This window comes from Falco biarmicus, chromosome 1 (assembly GCF_023638135.1).
Source record: "Falco biarmicus isolate bFalBia1 chromosome 1, bFalBia1.pri, whole genome shotgun sequence".
NCBI lineage: Eukaryota > Metazoa > Chordata > Aves > Falconiformes > Falconidae > Falco > Falco biarmicus.
The window spans coordinates 13,039,718-13,065,458 of NC_079288.1; the positions used below are offsets into that span (position 1 = coordinate 13,039,718).

Sequence of the window (25,741 nt, forward strand, 5' to 3'; positions counted from 1 at the left end):
ATTGCAGGCAGGGAATGTCGAGGAGTAACGGTGGAGGAGGCTGGCAACAGCAACCCCTCGGCACCTGCTGTGTAAAGCCGAGGGGGTCTTCTCCACGTGCAGGGCTTGCTGCTGAAGGGGGGTGCTGCTTTCCCAGCATATATTTTCTTTTTTAATAATGCTGTGCTTTAAAATCCAGCAGTGACAAGAAGGGAGGAGAAGGGGATAGAGCATTTCAGCATTAACACTGCTCTTCTGTTCATAATAACATGCTGGTACTTTTAGGAGTGTCTCGGAGCTTAAGGGGTGAAAGGTGAAGTTATCTTTCAAGAACAGCACTAACGCTACAGAGCTACTTAATGTGAGCTGGGAATAATACAGGGCCGGGAGTTTAACCGGACAATGTTGTACTGGGTTGGTTTCATCCTGCCTGCGTTGGATTGTAGTGTTTTCCCATTGAGTCAGGGGTTTAGGGGTTTTTTTCCCCCCCTTTTCCTTTCTTCTCTTCTCTCCCTTCCCCTATTCGCCCAGATCCAATTAGCGTATCTGCTGCTTTGCTGATGCAGTGATGGTTCCTTCTGCTGCCAGGGTAAGTGCTGGGCTGCTCCTGCAGCGGTGGCCTGTGTTGCAGCGTCCTTCTGTCAACCCCTGGGGTGCCAGTCTGGATGCACAAAGCGCGGTGCTTGCTCTGTGTATGTGCACGAGTGCATTCACGTGCATGCCCAAACGCTAAATCTTTTCCTCTCCCAGCAAGCTGTGCTATGCACAGGAGAGCAGAGGCGATTGCTTCTGCAGGGGCTTTTGTACAGGAGGGAAACTGCAAATCTTTCTGTATTTATCATTTTTTCCCTTTTTTATTATGGCATGAGGCAAAGAACCCCTCTAGCCCTGTGCTGAGTGGGCCTCCTCCCCTCTACCCTGCCCCAGGCAAGGCTGGTGGCTGTGAGCAGGCTCCTCCAAAGGTTTGCACCATCCGTTGCTGCCTTGGCAGACTGAGTAGATGCTTTTGATACCAGCCTCATGTTTCTCAGGGCTGGGGCAAGGTAAAATTTTGGGATACTTCCACCTCCCTGCCTAGGATGTGAGAACAACTGAAGAAGCTCAGCGATGCTGCCTCCCTCTTGCAGTTCTCCTTTTCTCATTTTATTTTGCACCTGGGCAGTGCAGGGCAGGTTGTAGGAAGTACCATGGTGTGACACAGCCTGAGTGGAGTGGTACTTGTTAAGATGGATGAGGCGGTCTGTGAAAAAGAAGGGCCTTGTTTTCAAACTTAGGGCCATGTTTAAATCTGTTTGCCACAGGCATTGACATTTCCTTGGCCAGAGCCAGAGCCTGGCAAGGCAGATTGGTCATGTCTGGGAGAGGCGAGAGCTGATGGAGAATGTCAGCGTGTCATGAGAGCATGAGCAAGGATTCATTTCAGACCTTTACACTTGCTTTACCCTAAAAAATATTAAAGATCCTATTTATAACCTTTTCTGTGTTATTTTTAGACTGGCTCCTAAAGAAGTGTGGCTTAAGTGATCGCACTCCTTGTACTCAGCCTAGACTTGTTGTCAAGCCTAACCTATTAACTCCTTCGCTCAGTGCTTTGCTTCACTGGCATGTGATTGAAGGAGTAAAATCTCAGTGATTTTAACTACACATTTCATAAAAGTTGGTGGGCAGGTAAAGGAAAGAGACTTTAACAGTAAAAGACCCGACTGAGAAGGGCTGCAGCATGGGTTCTGGCAGTGTGAAACATCAGAGGATCCACCTGGGAAAAGAGATCTTAAACACAGGCAGAAAATACAGTCACATTATGAAATATTAGGGACCAGAGAATCTATCCCTGACTAAGGTTTCTCTAAGTGCAGGGACTCCTGTCCGTAACAGGATGGTCTCAGAAGCTTTTCCCGTGGTCGGGACATTCACAGCTGTCTCCCTTCTGGATTCTTAAGTGTCTGCTAAGGGTTTGAACCCACAGTCTGCCTTGGATAAAATGCCAGGCAATGAGACATGCTGCAAATCAAATCAGGCTTCTTTAGCCTTCCTGTTGGCAGAATTGCTTTCCTATGCCAACGTCCAGCAGTTGACCACCACCCTGGTGCCTCTCTTGGCCAGTCTTCTTCAAGTGTAGACCTCTGCCATGTGATCCAGATGTGACCCGAGACACGTGCTGAGACAATCCCGGGACTGCTGGAGGGGCTGTAAAGCCAACAGTGCTGACAGCAAAAGAAGCTGGCACGACTGCTAGTGTCCTGGAGCAGCAAGGAAGGTGTTGGCTGGTTTACTGTTCAACAGTTTGGCTTTGTATGCTTTGAAACCATCTCCTTCCCCCCTGTTCTGTTGGTTTCTTCAAAAGAAAACTAGACCAAACACTGGGAAGCTACCAAGCTGCCACAATCCCAGTGTCAGCAGCATTAGTGGGTTGAGTTTTACTGGAAAGTTGGATTTTTTTTCTTCTTCAGACTTTCTGTGCTAGAAAGCAGGGGAGCCAGACAAATATTTGTTCGCTGACTCCCTTCCTCCTCTTCGCTGTGCAGCAGGGATTGTGTGGTTTTGATTTTAGTGTATTTTGGGAACGTGCCTTTCCTCTGGCACCCTGCAGCAGCATCCCGAAGCCGAGAGGTCATGAACAGCCAAGCTGCTCTCTTGCATGGAGCTAAACGTGAAGTGCCGGAGAAGGAATGGCTGCAGTCAGCTGGAAAGATCCCCCAGAGCAGCCAGGCTGCCACAGTAGGATATTGCTCCCAAGTAATGAAGTAGTAATGAAGGAAAATATTGTGGAGTTTTAAAGATTTGAGCCTCCAAATTGCCCATTCGCTGCAAGGGGAGCATTCCTGTCCCTCGCAGTCTGGATCTGGTCCTGGAGCACAGGGTAAGTTATAGCATCTCTGCTGTAACCCAGCCTTTCCACCTGTGCACGCGGCAGGCACACAGCAGAATTGCCCAGCATCGTCATCATCATCTCTTGCCCAGCTTATATCTGTTGCCTTCCTGCCCAATGCCAGGAGCAAATTTCTGCGGTGATAGCTAAGGGACTGGGTATGTGACATCTGCTGGAATCTGGTTGGGATGAAACTGCCCCGCAGGAAACAGGGCACACAGCAAAACTCACACAGCGTCAGTGTCCATCGGGCAAGGATGTTCAGCGAGGTCTCCTGCAGCACCTCTGGTTCCCTGCAAGGCCTCCTTGTCCCCTGGGATCAGCATGGAAATATCACCCCCGTTCCTCACCAAAATGTCTTTGCCAGCATCAGGGTAATTAGTCCTGGTCGGACTCATTTTCTCCTCTGGCTGTGCTGTGGGATTTTCAAAACCCCCAGGGCTAAACCTTCCTTTGGGCTGTGGTATCTTCTTGGTGCAATACGTACCATCAAAAGAGAAGAGAAACGTGTTTGGGAAAAGGCTCTGGCTGCTCCTGCTCTTGGGCGATGTGCACACGCAGCAGGCTGCGTCGCATCCTCCCGGCGCTCTGAGGGATGGGTGAGTTTTGCAGGGAGGAGGAATAGGCTTTGGCTCTTGTGCCTGATGATTTTGAGAGATACCAGATCTCCTCACACAGCTGCAATTTGTATAATCCCTCTGATGCTTCATCCTACCTGCAGCTTCTTCCCACTGGCTTTTAATGAGCGAGGGCAACAGTAAACTTACATAATGAAGGGCAAAGTCTAATTGAAGCTTGATCTTTACTTTGCAGGACTCTGTTTTGTGGCTGTGAATCCCATGCCAGACTCCGCCTTGCTCTGCCTCATCTGCTTGTCCTTGCCGATGAGATGAGATGCTGCCTCAGGAGGGCCTGTCGCTGCTCTGAGCAGTTTAAAGCAGATTAGGATCTTAATTCTTCAGAGAATGATCTTCTGATCTCCCTCCCTCTCTGCCAGTCAGCAGCGGCTCCACAGCCCCACATCTCAGCTTTCCGCCTCTGAGTGGAGATGACAGCTGAGAGATGTGCTGCCAGGGGAGCAGAGGAATCCATAGTTTGAGATGCACGGGAGGAATGAGAAGCCAGCTTCCCCAAAATCTAAAGGTCCTGGGGTGCCATGTGCTGTTGCTGACCCACAGCCCTGAGGCAGAGGATGGTGCAGCATTGCCACCCCAGCAGGACCCCAGCCTGGCTGAATTACCCCTCTCCACCAGCCTGGTGATTAACCCACTCTGCTCTTCCTTTTTCTGGAGGTGCCTTACATATGAAGGACCAGCAGAAAGACCAGGTCTTTAGCCAAGAAATGTCTGGCTGGGATTGCAGATAGGGCTGGGAGTTCCTCCTGTGTGCACCAGCTCTGCCTGGTGGCATCTGAACTCTGCAGAGCTCAAAGGAGCAAAAATGCTGCATGTGGAATAGGACAATGGCAGGCACTACGGAGACAAGGGAGTGAATCAGTGAAAAGGATTCTGATGGAACACGGTATCTAGAAGAAGTCATAAGGGGTAAATGCAGCATGAAGCTCTCTGTAGGAAGACCGTAGTGCATGGCTGGGATGCTGCCGTGCAGCTCGCTGGGTGGGTGCTGGCTGGCTTCGGTCAGTGCCTCTCCCCAGCCCTCTCTGCGTCTTTTCACCTCTTGCCTTGATGTCAAGCCCTGACTGTAAAGGGCCTCATTTTAACATCTTGTATCTGTGCAGGAACAAAGGTACCACAAAATGGTACAGGCAGTCATACTAAACAGGTAACATATTGCAAATGATACTTTCATGCTGAGGTCATCATAAGTGTGGACTAACCTGGCATGCAAACCCTGCTCTCCCCAGCCCATGAACAGCGATTTGGATGTGGGCAGCGGGAGCCCATCTCCAGATTTTGCGATTGTGTTTGTGAGCTGCAGACTGGCATACCGGTACCTACATAATCCCGCTGTGAGGCCAGAGGGCTCTGGGGTTGAGAGGGCAGCGGGCTGTGATGGTATTTAAAGGTGCCCCACCTGCTTGGAGGATGAGGCCATCATTCTTGCATCCTGGCAATTTGCTGGGTTCTTGCCATGAACCCAAAGCAAAATAAATAGGCTGCTTACACCATCCTTTTCCTGCTTGGATCACAACTTTTGATTTTGTCATAAAGCTGCTTGACTTGATTGAGAGCGCCATAATAATGATACTTACTGAGAAGGTTACATCCAGCAATCTGAAATTGAGGTCCAACGATCCCCATTAATGAGCCTTTTATTGCGCCCATCTGGCTGCCGCGTGAGCGCTGCCGTCGTTGCCGGCTGAGGCTCGTGCCTTACCTCGGTGGCACGTCGCTGCACCTCATTTACCCCAGCACAGCCCTGCAGGGCCTCAGACACCAAAAACCTCTGAAGCTTGGGGTCTGAGTGACCTGGGCACGTGTCTCTGTCTCCCTTTGCGGAGCTCCTGGTGGGAGGCAGAGCTACAAGGTGAAAATTACTCCCAGGACTTAACCAGGGCAGGACTGTGGGTGTTAGTGCCGTTTGCGCTAGCTGGGTTAATACCTGCATTTGAAAAAGAAAAGAAAAAAAAAATCCTGTCGCTCCTGGTAACTTGCAGCCATCCTCGCTCTCCTTACAAGCTGGCAGAGCCTTGGCAGCAGCAAGGCTGAGGTTTAATTTGGAGGCTACAGGGCTGGATTTTTGAGACCCCGATGAAGATGAATCTCCTCTCTTTTGTAAACTGTCCAGGGCTTTTATGTATTCCTGCTGCTAGTCCTCTCAGCTCGCCAGGGGCTGCACGCATGGAAAGTGTGTCCTGTTCAGCAAATTTCTATCTATTCCTTTAATCCTCCTCCACCGCGGTGGGGTGGCAACTCAGTGTGCGGCACCTCACTGAGAAGACAGGTGCCACCGTGGCACAGTCCCATGTGCTGTCGGGGACTGAGTACCCAAAATACAAACAGAAGGAGCAGCGAGGCAGAGGGTGAGCAAAGATGGTGCTGCTGAGGGCTGGCGGGGGGGTCGGGGACGGCTGTTGGCAGCCGAGCTAATAGACTTGTGAGTGCTGCTGAGATAAAAGAGCAAACAAAGACAGAGGAAAAAAGCAAAGGCAGGCAGGAAAGGTTTTTCTTTGCTGCACATGGTATTTGACTGGAGGCTGAGGGAGGTGGAGGAGATGGTTTGTGTTCCTCCACAGCACCTCGGGTGAGGTGGCATGGGGGCTGTGGGTCCCCCTGTTCAGCCACAGCAGCTCTGGCAAACATGGGGCTGAATTTTGCGTTTCCCCCAGCATCTCCTGGCCTGGGCTGATGCTGTGGTGTGGCATGTTCGTCCATCTGGGCTGTTTTCTGAGCTCATCCCTATGGCACTGGAGAGTTCCCATGCTATCTGGGCAATGGAACAGCTTTTACACTTTCACTCTCTTTGGAATTTTGTTGATTACGAGTCATTTGTGAAAAAGCCCAAAACATGCTCCTGCTGAATGGCTTCCTGAGAGCAACCAGCCCCTCGGGCACTGCTACCCTCCCAGCTCTTTTCTCTATTTCTCTTAAGGTTGTGGGCCTAAACGAAAGGCGGGTGAAGTGCACGGAGAGGCTTCTTGGCCATGGGGTTTGAATCAGCCCCTTTACAAAGAACAGTCAGGACCCCATCATGAGGCATGATGGTTGCCTGACTGGCAATCACTGGGGACTCACACAGGGTCACAGGTCCAGAGCAAATGCTTTGGTAAATGCCGGTTTTCACTCTTCTGACTGCATCTGTGTTCCTTTCCCTGCCCTGTCCCTGAGGGATTGCAGGGTGAACCCAAATTCACACCCTTTAGGGTCAGAATGCTCCCATAGCTCAGGATGCAGCTGGCAGGGAGGACACCATGGAGCAGAGGGTAACACAGAGGCTGCCTGGATACTTCAGCTGCTGGTGCACACAAAAGCTTCCCAGTTCTCCATCGAGCACTGGGCACACTGGCTATAACGTGCAGCACCTCCCAGGTGACCACGCTTCTGGCTGGCATCTCTGCTCAGACATGCGATGTACCTGCCACTGTGACAGCCTGATGGCCATGTGGCATTATAATAGGATTTGCTCCATGTCTGTAAACTGTTATCCTAAATATCATTCCAAATCCTTTGATGCCCAGTGACAACCTGTCTCTTTAAATCTTCCCCCTGCCCCGAATAAAGCAGTATGCTCTCATATCATCGGGAATTCCATGTATCCACCATATAATTGGATTATATTTAATACGTCTCCTAAAATAATGATATAGTTACATCTTATTCTAACAACGAAGTGACTCAGAGCAGAGCAGACACTCACCGTGGCTGTGTTCTAAATAATGCTGCCAGGCTGGTTGGATTATCAGCAAAAGAACTTGTTAGCCTCTTGGAGAGCAGATGCTTAATTAGAGCTGGGTGACACAGATGGGTGCCTAATAAGGGGAAAACACCCATTTTGGTCTTCAAAAAGAGCTGGGACCAGTTAGTATGGCTTTTACAACCTTATACTTAACTATTCGCCCAACTACTTCTCCCCTGCCCTGCAGTAAGGAGCCCTAGGTCCAATTCCATCATCATCTTTGATGACGGATGTTAAATGTTAGGTAAGATGGATGTCAGGCTGAGGCCACATCCATTTTTTCTTTCCAGAGGCTTGCTAATGTTTTGCGAATCACTTTCTCAAAGGCCACATGCAAGGGGTTACAACTAGGGCATGACAGCGCTGAAGAAAAGGGATCCCTGTGGGAATGGGAAGGGAACACATTTGCAGACTAAATGAGAAGGGCGCTTTCTTTGATCTTATTTGAGACTTGCTATAGAGGATGGCTACAAGAAGCAAAGTTATAAACTTGCCAAAATTTGAGGTGCTTAGTGACATAACTGGGGTGTTTACCTGTCAGTGGGAGGCAGGACTTATGACATTTCAATACATAATCCTGATTTCTGCCTCTTCACGTTCAGTTTGGGTCTCCAGTTCCAGGATACCTGCAAAAGTTGGAAGAAGTTTCTGTTGTAATTCCAGTAACCCCAGGGCTGCTAATGGTTGCATGTCCCCTGGCAAGGCACCCTCATGCTGCTGTGCCCCCTGTGAGAGTGAGTGTGCTGGCGCTTCTTGCTGGGCAGGATCAGCACCCAGCACAGGGGTCCTCCCCCTGGGACATCTGGTGCCAGCTCTGCAGGAGCCTATGATACTCCTATCAGTGGGGTGGTAGTTGCTTTGCATCTCGAAAAAACCAAATTCCTTTTATTCTGGGATGACTCCAAATGGAGGTTGAAAAAATTCAAGGTTTGGCTATGGAAATGGTGGCTCAATAGCACCTTCCAGGCACGTGCTTGGGATCCTGATGTTTCAGCCATCCAGCACGTCATGTCACCGCTTTTCCCCTAGCCCTGCTTTTCTGGAAGCTCGCGGTGGCTTTGCGTGGCTGTTAGCACTGGGCAAGCCCCCTAAATTAGATGTCTTAAATAAATGGCATGAACAAATAACCACAGAGAGCGCTTCTCTTCCATGACATCTATCCTGGTTTATGTCAGGAAGCAGCAGGTGGGTGAAGCAGACAAATGAAGACTGGTAGGATGAGAGGTGCGAAGTGACAACAGGATGACAAAGTGTTTTGCAGGAGCAGCTGGCCCCTGGCCCAGCCGTGCTGCAGGAGGGCAGGGGTAGCTCTGCCCAGCCCAAACAGCTCCCTTCCACACTGTTTCACTTGGGACCTTCTTAGACTAACAAATTGCTCCTTTATTCCACTCAGCTTTGCTTAGAAATAGGATAAAACTTCCCTTTTTTGCAGAGGCACGCTGTGCTACCTGCAGCAGATGGGAGCAAATATGTGCTTAAATCCTTAGTAATGGTCTGCATAATCTAGAGCATATAGTGTCAGCATTTTGGGAAATATTAGCCTAGGTCCTCCTGCCTTTCATGGAATAACTTGAGAAGTCTGATTATCTATGCAAGTGTCTAAATTTTACTCAGACCTTGACTGAGAGGCAAGGAGTGACTTCTGGCTCTCTAGTGAGCAATCTGGAAATAAAGAAATAAAAATGTCAAAGCACTTTTACCTGTATGTGTTTCAAAACCAGGGCTTTAGGAATAAAATTAAAAAAAAAAAAAAAACACCAAAAAATCAAAACGTGTTTTCAGGAGTCTGTAGTACAAATTACCCTATTAAAAAGTACCCTGCTTATAAAAGTAAAAACAAAACAACTGGTTTGAGGGAAGAAGTGAGGAAAGTATTCAGCAGTGAGTGATCTTCACTGAATACATTTTCTCTGGGACATTGTAACTGCTGGAACTTATCAAAAGGAATGGTTATTTTGATCATAAATGTAGTGGGTGGCATGATTTTCTTGGCACTTATTTGCCTTTAAGATGAACAAATTTTTCCTGAGGAAAAAACAAAACAAAGCAACCAACAAAACAAAACAGAAAGGTAGATAATTAGTGTGTAGTAGTTAATGGGTAATTTCAAAGTAAACAAGCAAAGCTCATAACTTCATTCTGAATGGTATTTGTATTAGCTGAATATATTTTCTCTTTTTGAAAATGAATTGCCCTGCCTAATTCTCACTTTGGTGACTCATTCTTCCCAGTGAATCCTGCAGGTGATACCTGACTGGTCATTTTATTTTTCTGGGTGCTCCTGTGTTGGCTTGCTTTGGAGAGCACCACCCCGACTAAGAGGGGATGCTCCTTTTGCCCAGATGCCGATGCTTTACCGGCCTCACGTGCTTTTTGCTGAGCTAAATCCACTGAATAAGGTGCCTTTCCTTAACAAAAGAATAGTACAAAATTGTTGCTTAGTAAAGCAGGGGCATTTTGCAGAGCTAGATTTGGCAGGGGAGTTTTGTTTCCTGTGGCTACTGTGCCATGGAGAAAATTCAGTTTGCATCTCCCTGACAAGCCCCATTCTCTCAGAGACTTTAAGGCTGGTAGGACCGGATTCTTTGATGGCCTTCGGATGAGGCTTCTTTGCATCTGTGTTCAGACCCATCTCTTTTTTGGCAAGCATCAGAAGATAGAGATTTTCTATTCATTGTCCAACAGAAGACCTGTGCTCTGGAGCTGATAGCCTGGGTCCTTCTCAAGTACAACCCCCCAGCCAAGGAGTGACTCCGCGCATTGTCATGGACTTGCTTGGCATTGGGAACACAATGGCCCAAATGGGCCTCTTTACCCTGCAAGCTACACATTGAACGGCCCTTTGGGCTTTTGAAAAGCCTCTTTATCTTCCAACAGCCTGATTTCCTCTGCCCCATTGTCCCTCTGCCATGGCACCTACAAGGACAAGCAGATGGAAAATGGATCATCAACTCCAGCGCGGCCCAAGGGCTGGTAGCCTTTATGCTGTTGACTTTTCAGGGTATAAATAGCAGAACAATTGAGTCGGAGTTATTTTTATCTATCACCCTTGACATTACAAAAGAGTCTGGGATAACAATAGGATCTGGTCTCATTGGAGAATTGGGAATTTCAGTAGTTCTCTCCAGGCTGACCCTGCTCAGATGGGCTCCTTGGCAATTTGCATCAGGGTTGTGATGGGAAAAGGGGGACTTGGGGCCAGTGCTGCGTAATGAAAGCTGTAATTGGCATTAAAATGCCTCCCAAGGTGGTAGCGCTGAGCATTAGAAACGCTATTGTCTTTTGCATGGGAATGATTAAATCTTTACTATTTGTGGTTTTATTTCTGGATATCTTGGGTGGAGGAGAGTGAAACCTCTGTAACAAATGCTGAATGCTCCGACAAATAAGCCCTACCTATTTCCTATATTTGCTGGCAGTCATGAGTGCTTAAAATCGTAGATTTTCTTATCAGCCAAAACTCAAATCGTGTAAATATCATCACCAAGACACAGGAGACCTGCTTGGGCTGCATGCACCAAATTAATCTGGACTGCCCGATTCAGGGAGTCACCCATGTAGCAGGACACCCCAGGCACACTGAAATCTGATTTGAGCCACCTCTGGCTCTGCTGTAGGAAAACGCCTGCATGAGCTCCAGACCCTCCAGCCAGAAGCCTCTCCTGGGATGCAGGATAGATAAACTCCCTTTGAAAGGATACAGCCAGGGCCATCCGCCCTCTCTGTAATCATTTTGTGGGCAGCTGTCTTGAGGTCTGGTTTCCAGCTTCCCTGAGAGGCTGATGCCCACCTCGTGGAAATGCCCTACATTCTGCTGAGTGGCCATGCTGGTGGAAAACACACAGGTGACCCTGAGAGCAGAGAGCAGCAACCCCGGGGTTGTCACTCCTCCTGTGTGCCCAGCAGGTCTGCAGGTCCCCTCCTGCTCCATCCATCAGTGCAGTATCTGGCTGCAGTGGTCAGATGTGGCTGCAGGAGGGGTTGTGTACCTCACTCACAGGGTGAAGATGCAGTTGAACTGAGTGTTCACTTCGGGGTTGAATGTTCAGTGTTAGGCACATCCTTACTCATCCTTCTCTCTGTTACAAGCCAAATACTGCAAAGCTTAATCCTTGACGGGCTCTTGCTTTTTGAGATCCTCCTTGCTGATCCTGGTGGGGCTCACTTGCCTCTTCTCCCACTTCTCTTCCGTGGGACTGCAGTCCCAGCCCAGTATGGGAAGGAGCCGAGTTGCAGCCATGGGGCTGCGTGGAGGAGGAGGACACAATGCAACAGGTGCGATGTCCTGCAGGGCTGCCGGAGACCAGGCTCTGTCTCCTGATCTCACTCCCCAAGCATGGGCCAAGTTCCTCTGCCCATAATGCAACCAGGAGGCTGACCTTCCCTTCGGCTGAGGGCGTAGAGAGAGGGTAATCCTGAACACGAAAATGAAGTCTGAGGGCAGGAAGCCACGGGAAAAACAAGAACAAACCCAAACAAACCAAAACCCAAACCCAAGGTTGTCAAGGTGGGTCTGGGGAAAATGTTTCTACAGCCCCGGGAGGACTGCCACGGCGGCGGCCCAGGCACGAGTGGAGCCCCATGTGCTGTAAGCAGAGGATCTGCTGCCCCCTGCCCCAGCGAGTTGCCCCATGGGCCCGGGAGCACCAGCCGAGCTCCGCGAGCGGGCGGTCCTGCAGAGCTCTCAGCTGATGGAGCAGCTGCCAGAGGAAAAGGTTCTTTTGATTCACCTGAAGTTTTCATAGAATTGCACCCAGCTCAGCGAAATCTTCTTTCAAAGCATTTGGCAAGTCTTTTCTCTGAAGGAGGAACAACATTTGTTCTGACATTCTTAGCCAGCTCCAGATTCTTTTCTTTACAGTTGAATTTTAAATATATTATAGTTATGTTTAAAAAGCTTACAAATAAAAGGGCTTTCACTAGCAATTCTAATTGCTCTTTGCTCTCCCCACCAGTTTTGTAATTTGTTTAACACACAAAATCATAACTTTGGCTTTTGTCTCAATTTGAGCCCTTTTGGTGCCACAGAAAACCACCCTCCTGACCAGCGGCACAGGCTGATTCGGGCTGACAGCTGGCTCTCCTCTTCCTCACACCAAGCCACACTCAAGGAGCTCAGCTGATGCTACTGGGTTACTCCTGCTTTGCTTGGAATAAATAAGAGAAAAATAAGGACTTCGGTATCCAAAACCAAATGTAAACCCACAGAACCTTCCAAGGCTACTAAAATTGTCAAGTATTTCCTCACTGTCAGAGAATACTGAGGCTACTGAAATGGGAACCTTTCAGCAGCTAAACCTCACGGGCAGGAACCCTGCAGCCAGGGCTGACATCACATCCACACCGTGCAGTGGGGCTGTTGCCAACCGCTTGACCCCTCCACTTCTACTTCATGCCGAGTCCTCCACAGGCTCAGGCACCAGCCCCACCGATTTCACAGCTTGCAGGGAGCTGCAGAGCAGCACCTGGTTCGCCACAAGAGGAAAGGCGGGTACTTTGGTGGTGTCTCTATCTCAGCCTCCCAGGAGGCTCCTGCATGAGCAGCAGTCCAAGAGTAACAAGCATGATTTCGTATCAGGAGGCTGTAAAACATGAGCTGGGCTTTCTCATGCTGTGAATCTGCACTTTCCCAGAAGATCCTCCTCTTTACAGTTGTCTCAGTGTTGCAATAGCATCTGTTCCAACCAGATTTCTGATTATGCTTTCAAGGACATTTTAATTTTCATCATCTCTGGGATCCACTGCCAGAACTTTTGCTAATGTTCTTGATTGCCAGATGAGCATCGCCCTGTGCTCTCATTGCTCTCCGAAAATAACTTCTTAAACCACATTATGCTGAAGCTGCTCTTCAGCAGCTTCTCAAATGCCACTGAGCCAGTCTTCTCTGAAGCAATTTAGTGATGACATACAGCCTGGTGCCTCTGGTGTGTATGCTGTTGTGCCCAAAGGGCTGTCCTGGCAGGGTGGATCCCAGCTGCCGGGCTGCTGACAGGGGCGAGATCCACCCCTATAGAGGAGTCTTCCCTGATGTGAAGTGTTTGGCCCCGTGAAGTGCTCAGCTCTGTACCTGTGAGGGCACAAGGCCTGGGCATAAACAGCTGTGGGCTTCTGCACTGGGACAGGGGTGTTGCCCAGTTCTGTAGCTACATGACCATGGGCATTTCTAGGTATTGTCCCACATGGACTGCTTTGATGGGGGATGAACTTGGCTCTTGCTGGCCCCCACAGTTGGTACTCTTACCTAGCTGCTGGTTTCAAACATCCCCGATGGAGTAAGGGAGGCGATATGGCTTTCCAGGCTGGCATTATCATGTCGGGTTTTGCAGTCACAGTGCCTGGATCCCCACGGACCAGTGTAAATGCTGGGGGAGCAGCACTTTTCTGCTGGTGCAGGTGGGATGCCCAGAGCAGGGAGATCCCTGGCACTGCGGTTGCCCCAGGACACCAGCCCCAGCACATGGGGCTGAGTGCCCAGGAGGACAGTCCACACATCCCTGCTCCCTCCTGCTCCAGTCTGCAACTTCCCTTTTAATAGACACCCTCATTCAGAAACATTATTCCAAGCATTTGCATCGAACTTAGGTTAACTTGCAAGGAGTGTCCTGGCAGAGCAGAGATCTGGAGAGATGCAAAGTTCACTTATAATCAAACCTTGACAAGATCAAGTGAACTGCTTGCACTTTGCCTTGCATCCTTGTCTGCAGTAGTTCTGAGATTTAATTACCAGCTTTAAAGCACTTCAAGATTTTCAGGTGGAAACTACTACATAGAGGAAGAGGAGAGTACAAAAGCAGCCTACATAATTAAGTGCTGCTTGTTTAATTTAATTTTCTCCTTCATTTGATCCTCTCCTAGAATCTTGAAAGTAATCTTGAAAGTCTCTAATACCAGCTGGGTCCTTTTACATTCGTGTTACATTCACCTGATGATCATAACAACAACAGAAAACAATAGTTCAGGGAGATCTGTCTGATGCTGCCGGTGAGAGCTGGGGTCTGTACCAGGGTGCTGGTGGCCATATGCTGTGGTGGTGTAAAGGCGAAGATGCCCACTCCGGTTTTGAAGGGACATTCACCTTTCGAAGTAAGGCTCATAAGGGATGCAGCCTCTTAGCTGCAAAAGTGGGCTTTTGGAAGGTACCAGGAATTTCACATACTAGTGCACTGAAAGGGTTTGCCAATAAAATACGATAAATAATTTGCATTTGGTAATCCAGATGAGAGCTGTAAAGAGAAAATACAAATGGGTTAAGCTGTAAATTACTACTGTTCCTCACTTCCCCTCTCCCTATTCCCTTGGAAATTAGCCAGTTGCTCTCTGGAATCACTAATTCCTAGGAGCTGCCTGTGCCAGTCTAGCATCAGAAAAATAAGGAGGTTTATTGAATATTCGTTTCCCTGTTTAACTGTCCTTTCTTTCCAAATATTTTTAAATGAAACATTTTAATGAAAATTTCAAGAGACAGCAGTATTCCTTGCATGGCACTTCTTTTACAACCCCAAACCCACCTGCAACAAAAAATGAGAGTGTTACAGATTGGGCTATTGTGATTATTTGTTTAGCAGCCACCATGGCATAAGACCAGGGAGCTGGGCTGATGCTTGGCTTCTTACAAACCTGTCCCTGATAGTGTTTCTGAAACAGTGCATTAGGGTACCAAGTCATCTGCCTAGTTCCTGGGTCCTCTCCAGAGAGGCACCATGGGCTCTGGCAGCCACAGGGAGTTTCATTTTGGTTCAAGGGAGATTTATGTTGCTTGGGTTTTGTGTTTTTGTAATCGTATGAAGAGAAATAATTATGAAATAAATGTGCACGCCGCTGCATTGAGTAGACATGCCTGCAAGCTGGGGTTTGCAATACCAATCTAAAATCAGCAAGGTGGCCCGGGACAGGGTGGTACATGAGAGACAGTGGAAGGCTGGAAATATCCTGAATATTTGTCGGTCTCGTTTTTGTACCTCTCTGGGTATGGTGATTTTTGATGGGAAGAGAACTGGAAGTAACCAAGCACCAGGAAAACATCTCTTCCCATTTTCCACTGGAATTAAAAATACCAGATCTCAGACGAGAGAGGTGGTTCTGGAGGGATCTCCCTGGGTGTGAATCCTGCGAGGCTTCCTATCTCATCCCTCTTAGGGGTAGAGAGATTTGAATACATGAAAGCTATCATATATTGGTTTCTCAGGGGTATGAGACCATTAGAGTTGAATGCAGAGAATTAGTATTAATTAAGAGTAATAAGACAGAAGAATGGGCTGAAGAAAGGCAGGGAACAGGTTGGATTTTCTGCTGACTCCATATGCAACAACACAATTTCTGCAGCTCCAATGTAAGTCTTGCGCCTGAACCCTGTCTCCTGTGTGGCTCATCTGACAAACATAACGGTCATTGCATCTGCCCTGGGCCAGACCTATGGAGGGTGAAGCCAACCAGATTATCTGTTTTGTGCATTCCAGTTAAATATTGCTTCCCAGCTGTGATAATGGATGCATCAGTGTTAAGTAAGACTAGGCAACACTTCCTTTCATACAGCATGGCTATTGGTTCAGATTCAAGGATATTAGAAGTCACTGGGATGCTTTGGCTTCAGGTTTTGGGTTGCTTAAGAGAAGACCATGCACATGGGGATGGGCTTTAAAGTGCCCTTTGTCCTCACCCGTCTCATTTGTCTCCAAGGCAGGTTTCAGGCTGGTGCTCCTCACCACAAATGTGGCAGGGACAGGGAGACACAGGCTCAGGGTTTCCCCAAAACAGCTCTGGGGGCTGGAGAAATGCTGCCTGACAGAGATAGGAGGTTGTTCTTCCTGGCTGTGCACCGTGAAGCTTCATGTCACGTTTTGCCGATCACAAAAAGCCTCAGAGGAGAGACTTGTGTGGCTGCAAACATTCCCCATCGGATGGCTCAGCACTGCATAGGGCCAAAGTTATTAGCACAGCTACAGAGCTGCGCCTTGTGTCCCTGTGATCCTGTGATCATTTCTGAGATGTAAAGTGACTCTGACGGTGGGGTTTTCCTCCTTTCCTCCTCTTTCCGGTTTTTTTTTCTTTCCTATTCCCTTCCTTTTTGCAGCGAAATGCAGAGATCTGGGGGTCACAGGGGAGGGGGAGCGGGTCCTGCTGGAAGCCCAGGCCTGTGTGGGCACAGGCAAAGCCCCCCTCTGCCATGCCCATCCTCCTGGGAGCTACAGAGGAGCACACCTTCCCTTCCTCACACACACACACACACACCCCGTTTCCCTGTATTTATTTGTGCGGGTTTTTAAAGCCGAGATCCACAGGATGAGAAAATGGCTCTTCTCTCTTTTTTCCTCCTTCTCCTTTTCTCGACTCACTGAGCCAGCTGGGGCAATGCCACAATTCAAGGCGTCTCGAGACAGAATCCAGCTCGCTGCCTTGTGATCTGCATGTCAAGGTGAAACTGCAATAAGATAATAATGTCAGTATCCCCAGAAGGCAGGCGGTAAAAGATACTAATTGCATTTCACTGAAGGCTTCAGAAACACTCAGCAGCTGGAAAGCTGAGGAGAATTTTGATGCTATTCTTATAAGGGAAGATTTTCCCCCCCTCCCCTTATACTGTTTGTAAATCTATTACAGAACATGGGGAGTAGAAGCGGGGGAAGGGAATGTATAAAACCAGTTAAAGGCTTAATGTTTCCCATTATATTTTGTGAGCTGTAGGTGGTCCAGAGCTTATAAAAATGTAGCACATTCCCTTGTAATCAACCATAATAATTTATTATTATTATTTATTATGATTTGCTGTTATTTTGTACATATAAAGGCCCCTGCCAAGGCACTGAGAGCTCTGCACAAATGGTTAACATTTATTATAGCAGTAGTAATGTTTAAAAATACTAACTAACTAAAATAAAAATACCAGCTCTAAAGAGCTGAGGACAGCTTTGTTACTGGAAAATAAATGCAGGAAGGCAAATTTCTTGCAGAATGGCTGATACTGATTTGAATGGAAACATGCCTGGTGAAGGAGGAAACACATTTTCGATTCTTGGAAAGATGCAGAGGGCTTGGCTGGGAGACGTGTCTCTGGCAGCCAGTTCTGCACCCAGTGCTTTGCCCAGCAGGAGCAGGGACACCCATGCCGGCCAGGATAATGCCTGGTAGTGTGGGCACGCATCTGCTGCCCATGTTGGGCTCAGAGGTGCATTAGCTGGTTGTGTTGAAGGACTCTCCTTGGTGAGGGGATTTATTTAGCCCCAGATGGCTGTGATCCTTTCTCAGGCTTTATTTCTGTGGTGGTCTTCTCCAGGGAAGCTGGAGCCCAAGTCCAGGGTACCTGGTTAGTGTTTCCCAACCTCTTTCCCATCCCTTGTCTTTGTTCTATCTCAAGTCCTATCCCAGGGAGGAAGGAAACATCTTCAGCCTCCACTTTGTGGACTGTAAGGTGGATGGTCCCTTACCAGGGCACTGCGAGTCAGTCAATAGTGGGGAAATGTTGCTGCCCTTTCTGCAACGCAGGCTGCAGGGCTGCTTACAGGACGGCTGGGCGAAGGGCAGGCTGCTGCTGTGGGTGAGTTACCAGCTGAGAGCCAACAGGAGGAATAACTGTGCTGAAGTTTTAACAGCAGGATGCAAAAGGGATGTGTACAGGACCCGGTACTATGTAATATATTTGTTCATGAGCTGGGGAAAAAAAAGAGGTGAACAGATTAATATCAAAAGTTACAAGTGCCTGAGGTATCTTTGGGTTAGTCAAGAAAAGAGGTGCAAGACCTCGCAAGAGTTTTCCCCTGATAAAGCCGTAGGGCTGGGCAGTGTGCTGGCAAGCAGACGGACTAAAATGCAAAGCGTGCTGCACTCAAGGAGCACTGGGAGCATGATGAGGTCTAAATGAGCTGTAACCATTTGGAAAGAGGAGAGCAGCGTCAACAGACACATCCGTGTGCAAATCTCTACTCTCCATGTACAGCTGCCGCCAGATAAGCAAAGAAAATTTGAGGAAGAATGGGATTAAAAATATTGCTGAGAGTATTATAATGCCAGCACATAAATCAGTGCTGTGGTCTTGCCTGGAATAGTGTGTTCGTTTCTAGTCAATCCATCTCAAAAAGATACAGCAGGAATAGAAGGGGTCAAGAGATAAGCAACAAAAATTATTGGAGACACTGAAAGACTTCCAGATGAGGAGAGACTGAAGGATGAGGGGGAACATTTATTTTGAAGATGAGATAAATATGAGGGGATATGATCCGTGCACATAAAAAAGGAGGTAGTAAAAGGCACAGAGAAGGTAAATCAGGCACTGGTAGTCACCCTCTCTTCTCCTGTGAGACAGAAAACAGGGAGCACCTGATGGGACTGAATAGCAGCAAGTTGAACACTGTCCACAGGACATATATTTCCCATGCTATTAACTGTCAGGACTAGCATGGGGTTAGCTGGACTCAGGGAGGCCTGAAAGGGACCTGGGTACCCAGAGCATTGCAGCTCCACAAGAGAGGAGACAAGTCTGTGGAGGATCAGCCCATTTCCCCAGCAAGGTTTTGCAGCTTTTTCCTCATTATTCTGGCACCCCAGAGGTGTGGCTACATCAAGGGGGGCCACAAAGCCATCCCCCCTCCCCAGGGCACCACTGGCTGTCTGGGGCGAAGGGCACCTGCCTGTGCTGGTGTTATTTTGGGTGCAGTGATGCTGCAGAAGAGCTTGGTGGGGCTGGAGGAGGTGCTCTCTGTTAGCGGTGGTGGGGACACAGCAGGACAAGGGTACACGTACCCTGCAGCACTATGTCTCCAACACGTGTGAAGCTACTCAGTGCTGGGGTGCCTGCCGCGCCTGCTGGGGCATGGTGGGGCTGTGAAACCCTCCACGCCATGCTCTGCTTGAGGGTGAGGAGGGATGGAGGCTCAGTGCTGGGGCAGCAGCCGGCAGGAGGGTTGATGGGGCTGGTGGAGCGGGTTGCTGTGCTTATCTGATCTCCTCCTGGTCCGGACAGCTCTCCCCAGCTGCTTTCGGGGCTGCCCTGGGGATGTGCTGGTGTGACTCAGCTGTACACCCACACTCCCACCCCACCCTGCTGCTGCGGGAGGTTCAAAGGCCAGGGCGTAAACTGCTCTGAATCAAAACTCTTGGCTATGACCTTCTTTTCTGTGCTGGGGATTATGACGTTCAGTCTAATTCTGCACTGTCAGATAAGGGTCAGCTCCTGCCCAGGCGTGCAGGTGGAGCCCAGCGGAATCAACAGGATGCTGAGCGAGCGTAACGCTCTCCCGGGTACCCTGTCCCTCTGCGGCACTAGATCCAACGTCTGGCTGAACGAGGGTGCCATGATGTGCTATGAACAGGCTGCACTATGGATGTAGGTGTAGGCATGTGTGTAGATACGCACAGGTAGGCGCACAGGACGAAATCCTGACGTGTTGGCTCCACGCGGGAGCTGCGGGATCGCTCCTCATGGAGCCCCTTCCTGCAGCACCCTGTGCAACATGACCAGCAGCTCACACGTGGGGCTTTTGTCCTTTCATCATCTCCCCAGGGGCAGAAGTGTGTGCAGTGGAGTGTCTTGTTTTGGTAAAGATTATTTTTTTAAAAAAAACCACCCATGTTTTAAATATGCTGGTTGCTATGTGTTTCTGTCAGAGGCAGCCAGGTCAGGTGTGTGTGCTGAGCATCTGAAGCAGAAGTGGTAAGTTTTGCAGTGAGTCTCAGTTTCTGGTTTGCTCTTGGTTTGGCTTCCCCAAGTTGTTTCCCATGCAGATGAGCTCTGTTTGCAGTGTGAGTTCTGTTCCAGAGAAAAAAATTGTCACACCCTGGGTAGTCTTTGAGTTTTCTTCCTAGGAGGCCTCTGTCAATAAGGGCCATAACTGGGTTCATCTCATAGCAGTGCGTGGTGGCAGCGCAGGAGGCAGCGGTGCAGGGGGACCGATGGAGGTATGTGGAAATGGGGGGCGGTGCCCCCATAACCTCTAAAGCGTGTGTGCACACCTATATCACGGTGCTGTAGAGCAGAGTCTTGTGTAACCACAACAGTGTCAGGGTCTGAACCAAGGGGGAGAACGCCCAAACCTGGATCCGACAGGAGAGGCTGCCAAAGGGCAATGCTCCTGGAAAACAGGTCTCAGCAAAGACCCCAGATCAGTGCGGTGTCCTGAACAGGGTGGGAATGCCCATGGAAATGCCCTGATGCCCAGAGCTGAAAATACTTCCCTCTGTTTTGCTGGAGGTCAGTTCACCAGTCCTTCAGCCCCAGCTCATGCAAGCACAGAGGCGTTTGGGCAGCAGCAGCGCGATCCCACGGGCAGACTGCCTGTCCCTGCATTCTGTGCATGACCTGACACCCTCCAATGATCTTCCCCAGCGCGGAGAGAAGTCGTGGAGGGAGCAAGGCAGGGATCTGGCCGACTGGCAAGGTGTCTGACCAGAGAGGTTGTGCTCCCACAGCTGCATATTCAGGCAGCTGATAAATAGCATTTTATAAAACAGCATGTAAAGATAGTGACAACCTGCCAGACCTCCAGGGCTCAGGTTTGTGAGGTAGAATAGCTTAGTAGAGCTCTTTTGGTCCACCCAAAGAACAAAAAATATAGGCTTCTTAGAGGATTCTCATACAGGCTTCTTGTCCAGAAAGTGTCTGCGCTAAAAACACTCTTTGTAGACTCATTCCAGTCTGGGGCTAATACCCCTTTTTGACTCCTTAGTCTGCATCCATCCATCTTGACTTGACAGCCTGGCTATTAAGGGTGAGCTAGTTATTGTAGCCTGGCTGTAGTCATTGGGAGGAGCTGGGCGATTCATCCCAATCTGAGATAAACCAAAATGATCACTCTGGAGGTTTTCCTATTTCTTTTGATTTTAAAGGCAGCTTTCAAGTCCAGGTTGAAGTTAAGCATCTAACTTTTAAAGCTCGTGACATGAATCTCACTCTGAAAGTAAACACCATTTAGGTGTTTATCCAGCGTGTAGTTAACTGCAAAATCCCTGCAGGAAAATGGCCACCAGGCATTGCATTCATTTCAGTAGGGGAAAATTACAGAGATCATAAGCTGCTAGCAAGGCTGAAAATGGATATTTCCTGCTGAAACGTTCAGGGTCTCGTTGGCTGTGTATTATTTGACCAAGTGTGACCAGAGAGTGCTTGGCACCCATGCTGTCCTTGACCAGGGTCTGAAGAGCCAGCCCTGGAGATGTGGCCAGCAAACCCCCACACCTGCAATCTCAGTGACAGCTGATGACATGCATGCTCAGGTTTTCAAAGGTATTTATTTGCCTAATATCACAAAAGGCCATTCATTGTATAAGCTTTGGAGGAATTTGCAGAAGTACCTCAGCTGTCTGATTTTGGAGCCTAACTTACTTAGAGATGTTGTAATCTTGTGTAGGAACCCGCTTACAGCTTTAGGTGTCTTTGGAAATTTTCAGCTGAACATCAAATCATTGTCCTAGTAAAAACATTAGAATTTGGTTTAACAGTAGAGGGTCTTCTGTGGTCTGAATTACAGCAAAATTACTTACAGTTTTCATTATTGGAAAGTTCAGGAGAAGGAATTATCCCACCAGGGAGTGCTGTTTAATTTCTGAGGAACCATTTTCTTGTCCTGATATAAATTTGACTGTGATGACAGGTAATTGTGGCAATAGTATAACAATGATAAACCGGTGTGGAAATAGCAGTATTTTCAGCGCAACCTTGTGAAAATCCTTCAGAATGTAAACTAAATTAAATCAGAAAACCAACTAGTTTGGGCATAGTTTTTTATGCCATGTTTAGTTCACTTTTTACTCAATAAAGACCAGGATAACAGAGGAGAAGTGATTCTGTATTGCAGCCTCAGCATTTGGCCTCATCCTTCTGTTTCATTAAGGTCATTGTAATCCACTTTGTGATTGCATAGAGATCTTAAAATGTCAGATATTGGTTTTTTTCTATGTGTGGCAGATCCAGAAATGGGCAAGGAAGGGTCAATGAGGGCTAGGTCTGTTGAGACCTCACAGACATGTACCTTGTGGTATGTTCTCTACAAAAGTGGTAGCACTGTCATGTTAGGTCCCAAAAAACACACATGTTCAAAATCTAGAGCCCTTGGAGCTTTGAAACCCAGGGGTTTATCCTTCTTTTCCTCTAGAAGGGTCCAGGTTTGTTCTGTCTGATTTGGATCTCATGCATCCCAAGACTTGGGCCACAGATATCAGCACCCTTTATTTCGACCGCGTATTACACCTATCCCCTTCTTTTAGCTAGAGCTTTGCAGCATCATTTCCACCAACTGATCCCCTTGCTGTGCTCTGAGAACATTGCTATTGTCTTTATTTAAATTTCACACTGGTCTAAATGTCGAAGGCTAAGTTCTGGCATGCAGAATCGAACGGATATTCACATTTTTAAATTAGCAGACAGTGGAAATGAATGACTCTTCCCTAGGGTAATACTCTGGATCTGCTCAGTACAACGGCCCTGAAAACCAGGCTGCTGCTGGTAATAACGCAACCTTAGCTGGGGCCTCTGCAGCACATGAAGGCTGGAGGTTGCATCAGCAGCTCAGCGGTGTTTACCAGGGCAGGAGGAATAAGCTCAGCATCTAATTCCCCTGGGAGCACGGCACGCTGATGTTTGCAGTCAGTCCAAATCTCGTCTCCAAAGGAAAGAATGCAAAAACCAAACTCCTCTCCAACTCTCACCACTCGATTTCTCTTTTGCAGTGGGCTATTCCCATTTTTTTAGGTTGGAAAATAGCGCATTTAAAGAGTGTGTTGAGCAGCATGGTCCCAGCTCCCCTCCTCAGACCTGCTCCTGTGCTGGCGTGGGTGCCGGCACACGCGTATGAAACAGCACCCGAATGACTACTTGCATAGGGATTATTTTTTTTTCCCTGCTCTGCTTAACATGGCTGTTTCAGTGGCAGCTTGCCAAACTGGAAAAGCAGATCCGCAAAAAAGGTCACATAAATTTACACATGGACTTTGTCAGCCTGTGCAGATAGTTGGCCGGGTCCCTTCTGTGAACATTGTGCTCCATCATGGTATGTCATTCTTCTTGTGTCACGGCTTTTGGCAGGATGCTGTGCATCAGGGATGCAGCCCCATTGCCCATCTAGTGTACGTTGTCCTCTGCTGCGCATCCTCCAGGGAAGCCTGGGAAAACAATAAGGTCAAGGAGAGACATTGCAGATCACACAAGTGGGAAATCCCTATTAGAGATTTTTGGGGTGATTCGGGAGATTTTTCTTAGAAAGGAAAACCAGGAGAACATGAAATTTTGGAGAGGGGAGACAGGTCATGAGAAACTGTCAGGGAAATATCTGATCAACCTGTTTGATGGGATTAAATAAAAACTGAAAAATAAATGCTTTTCTCTATGTTTCTTTGTCACTATTGCTAAAATATTGAAGTTTAAACAAGGAGGCTTTTAATGGAGGGTTGTCTCACAGGGTGTATTGTATTCACTGGAGTTTGCTCTCTCCTTGGCTAATTATATATATTTATCCATCTTATTGAAAGCTTCTCCAGGGCAAAGAGAAGTTGGTTTATTTCTTTATTTAATAAAGGAAATGCATAACCGAGAGAGATCTGTTAAATATTAAGGCGGTTCAGTCTCTGATACTCCAGCTTCTGGCAGGGGGTTGAAAGGGGACATTGCAGAGGGGTTGACAGGAGCCAGGAACTCCCACCTCCGCGCAGCGTGGCTGCAGGCAGGAGGTGGCAAAAGCTGGGGCAGGAGATCTTGTCAGCAGTTTGGGCTGAGACAGTCTTGAGGATCTTGAGGGGATCCTCCGTTTCCGTAGGATCCTCCGAGGAGCCAAGTCCAGCCCGTTCCCACTCCATCGCCTGCGCTAGGTGATCTCACTGCAGCTGTTACATCCCCTCTCCTTGATCTGCGCAACTCTTCTTCATCCGTTCAGGTTTTATTAAACATCCTGTCTCCCCCTGCTCTGGTGTGAAGACTCGGCATCTGCAGCATCTTCAGGCAGAGCCCCACAGCGCAACTCCCTGGTGTATCCAGAGCCAGCTCCTCCGGCTGCTTCTGCACATGCCATTTGCAGGTTTTGTTTGAAACCCTTTAGCAGAGGAAGAGACCCCGAACTGTCCCTCTCCAGGGAAAGTCCGTCCTTAGTTGCAGACTCTCCACCCTCCCCAGCTGGTGTCTGTCCAGGCTTGCAGGGGTTATCCCTGTACTCCAGTGACGTGGCTGTCCATACCCCACCGGGGACAGAAGGATGGACCTGTGGCTTGGTGAGCAGATCCCATCATCCAGCAAACCTCGGTCTGGAGAGCACACAGCCGCCTTGTGTGCTGGGATGCTTTTGGTTAGAGGAGCTGAGGCACAGGATCTTCTGTCTGTGAGCAGGTGTGCCTCCCCCACAGTGCTGGAGGAGGTACGCTGGGGCTGTGCAAGGTGGCACCCACAAGCTCATGGCCCTCGGGGTGCCCGAAGCACCCACCAATCTCACCCAGCAGCAGCCTCAGCTCCCTTCTGTTTGATAAAGGCATTTCAGACAATAACCTGCAGTACTAAGTGTGCCCTTTTCTAATTAATGCCTTATTTTGATCACAGAAATGTTTTTTCTCCTGGACACTGGGAAAAAAATCCTGCCACTGTACAGACAGGGACTGGCCTGGGCACGAAAGTGTCCATGTGACATGGTCACAGAAAAGGTGTCATTATGGCCTGCCAGGGAACAGTGCTCATTTTCCTGCCAGGAAGGGTTGTTTCTCTGCTTGCAACTGTCAAACTCCTGAATCCCTGGAAATGACACAAATATGGGGGGTTATTTTCTTTCTCATCAATTTTGTTTTGGAGCTTGGTGAAAAATGTGAGATCTTCATTTGAAGCTGCTGCTAGACAGCTGTGTGCTGGCTCCTTTGACTTATTTATATCCTAATGATGCTGCTCTATTTATTTCTTTTTTTGCTTAGCTACCCAGTCGAGTGCCGTATGTTTTCTGCAGGAAGATGAGCTCTCAGGAGTATCTTCTGCTTTATGGCTTTGTGCACATTCTGTGACTTTGGCTTGTTGCTTACTGTCACTTATGTATTTGCTTTTTGAATCAGAGGCGATGTGGCCTTCATACCTGGAGCATTTATTTGGGAATAACCACCTTAGATCGGCTGAAGGGTTGCTTTGCTCTTGGGATTCACATCCTGGACTTGCAACATCTACCTGCACATCACCATCTATTCCCACTCTTGCCTTGCTCTTTTTCATCTTGGCCAGCCACCCTTAAGGGGTGCTTTGTCTTTATGTATCACCTGCATCTCATGTAAGAAGCTGGCGAGTGAGGTGTTGCAAGGTGGGAAAGCTGGATTTCAGTGGAAGACCATGAATGAAGTCAATAAAATTTTGGCAGTTGCTTCTGTGTAGAAGCTGACACAGACTCTTGGGTTACGCGCCCGGAGCTGGGCTCCTCTATCCAAATTTAGACAGCTTCAGCCGAGCTGTTCACCCAGATTCCCTGCACAGCTGATAGGCAGTGCTAGTGCGCAATTCATCTCATCCTAAGGTGCATGTCAGAAAATAGGTCAGATGGATTGTGCTTTAAGAGTGCTCATTTTCCTAAAGGCGGTTGTGCTGACAAGCACAGATGT

At 48.4% G+C, this 25,741-nt stretch overlaps 1 protein-coding gene across 10 annotated transcripts in view; it reads left to right on the forward strand.

Moving 5' to 3' along the window:
- TNRC6C (trinucleotide repeat containing adaptor 6C) overlaps window positions 1-25,741 on the forward strand; it is a 336,978-nt gene that overhangs the window by 154,398 nt on the left and 156,839 nt on the right. Inside the window, exon 1 of one of the 10 annotated variants that reach the window (XM_056332420.1) lies at window positions 19,827-19,847. The exons of the other annotated variants lie outside the window; for them this stretch is intronic. The gene's annotated coding sequence lies outside the window, so the exon portion shown is untranslated. Of the gene's footprint in view, window positions 1-19,826; window positions 19,848-25,741 lie in introns of those variants that run through there. 10 annotated transcript variants of the gene reach the window in all.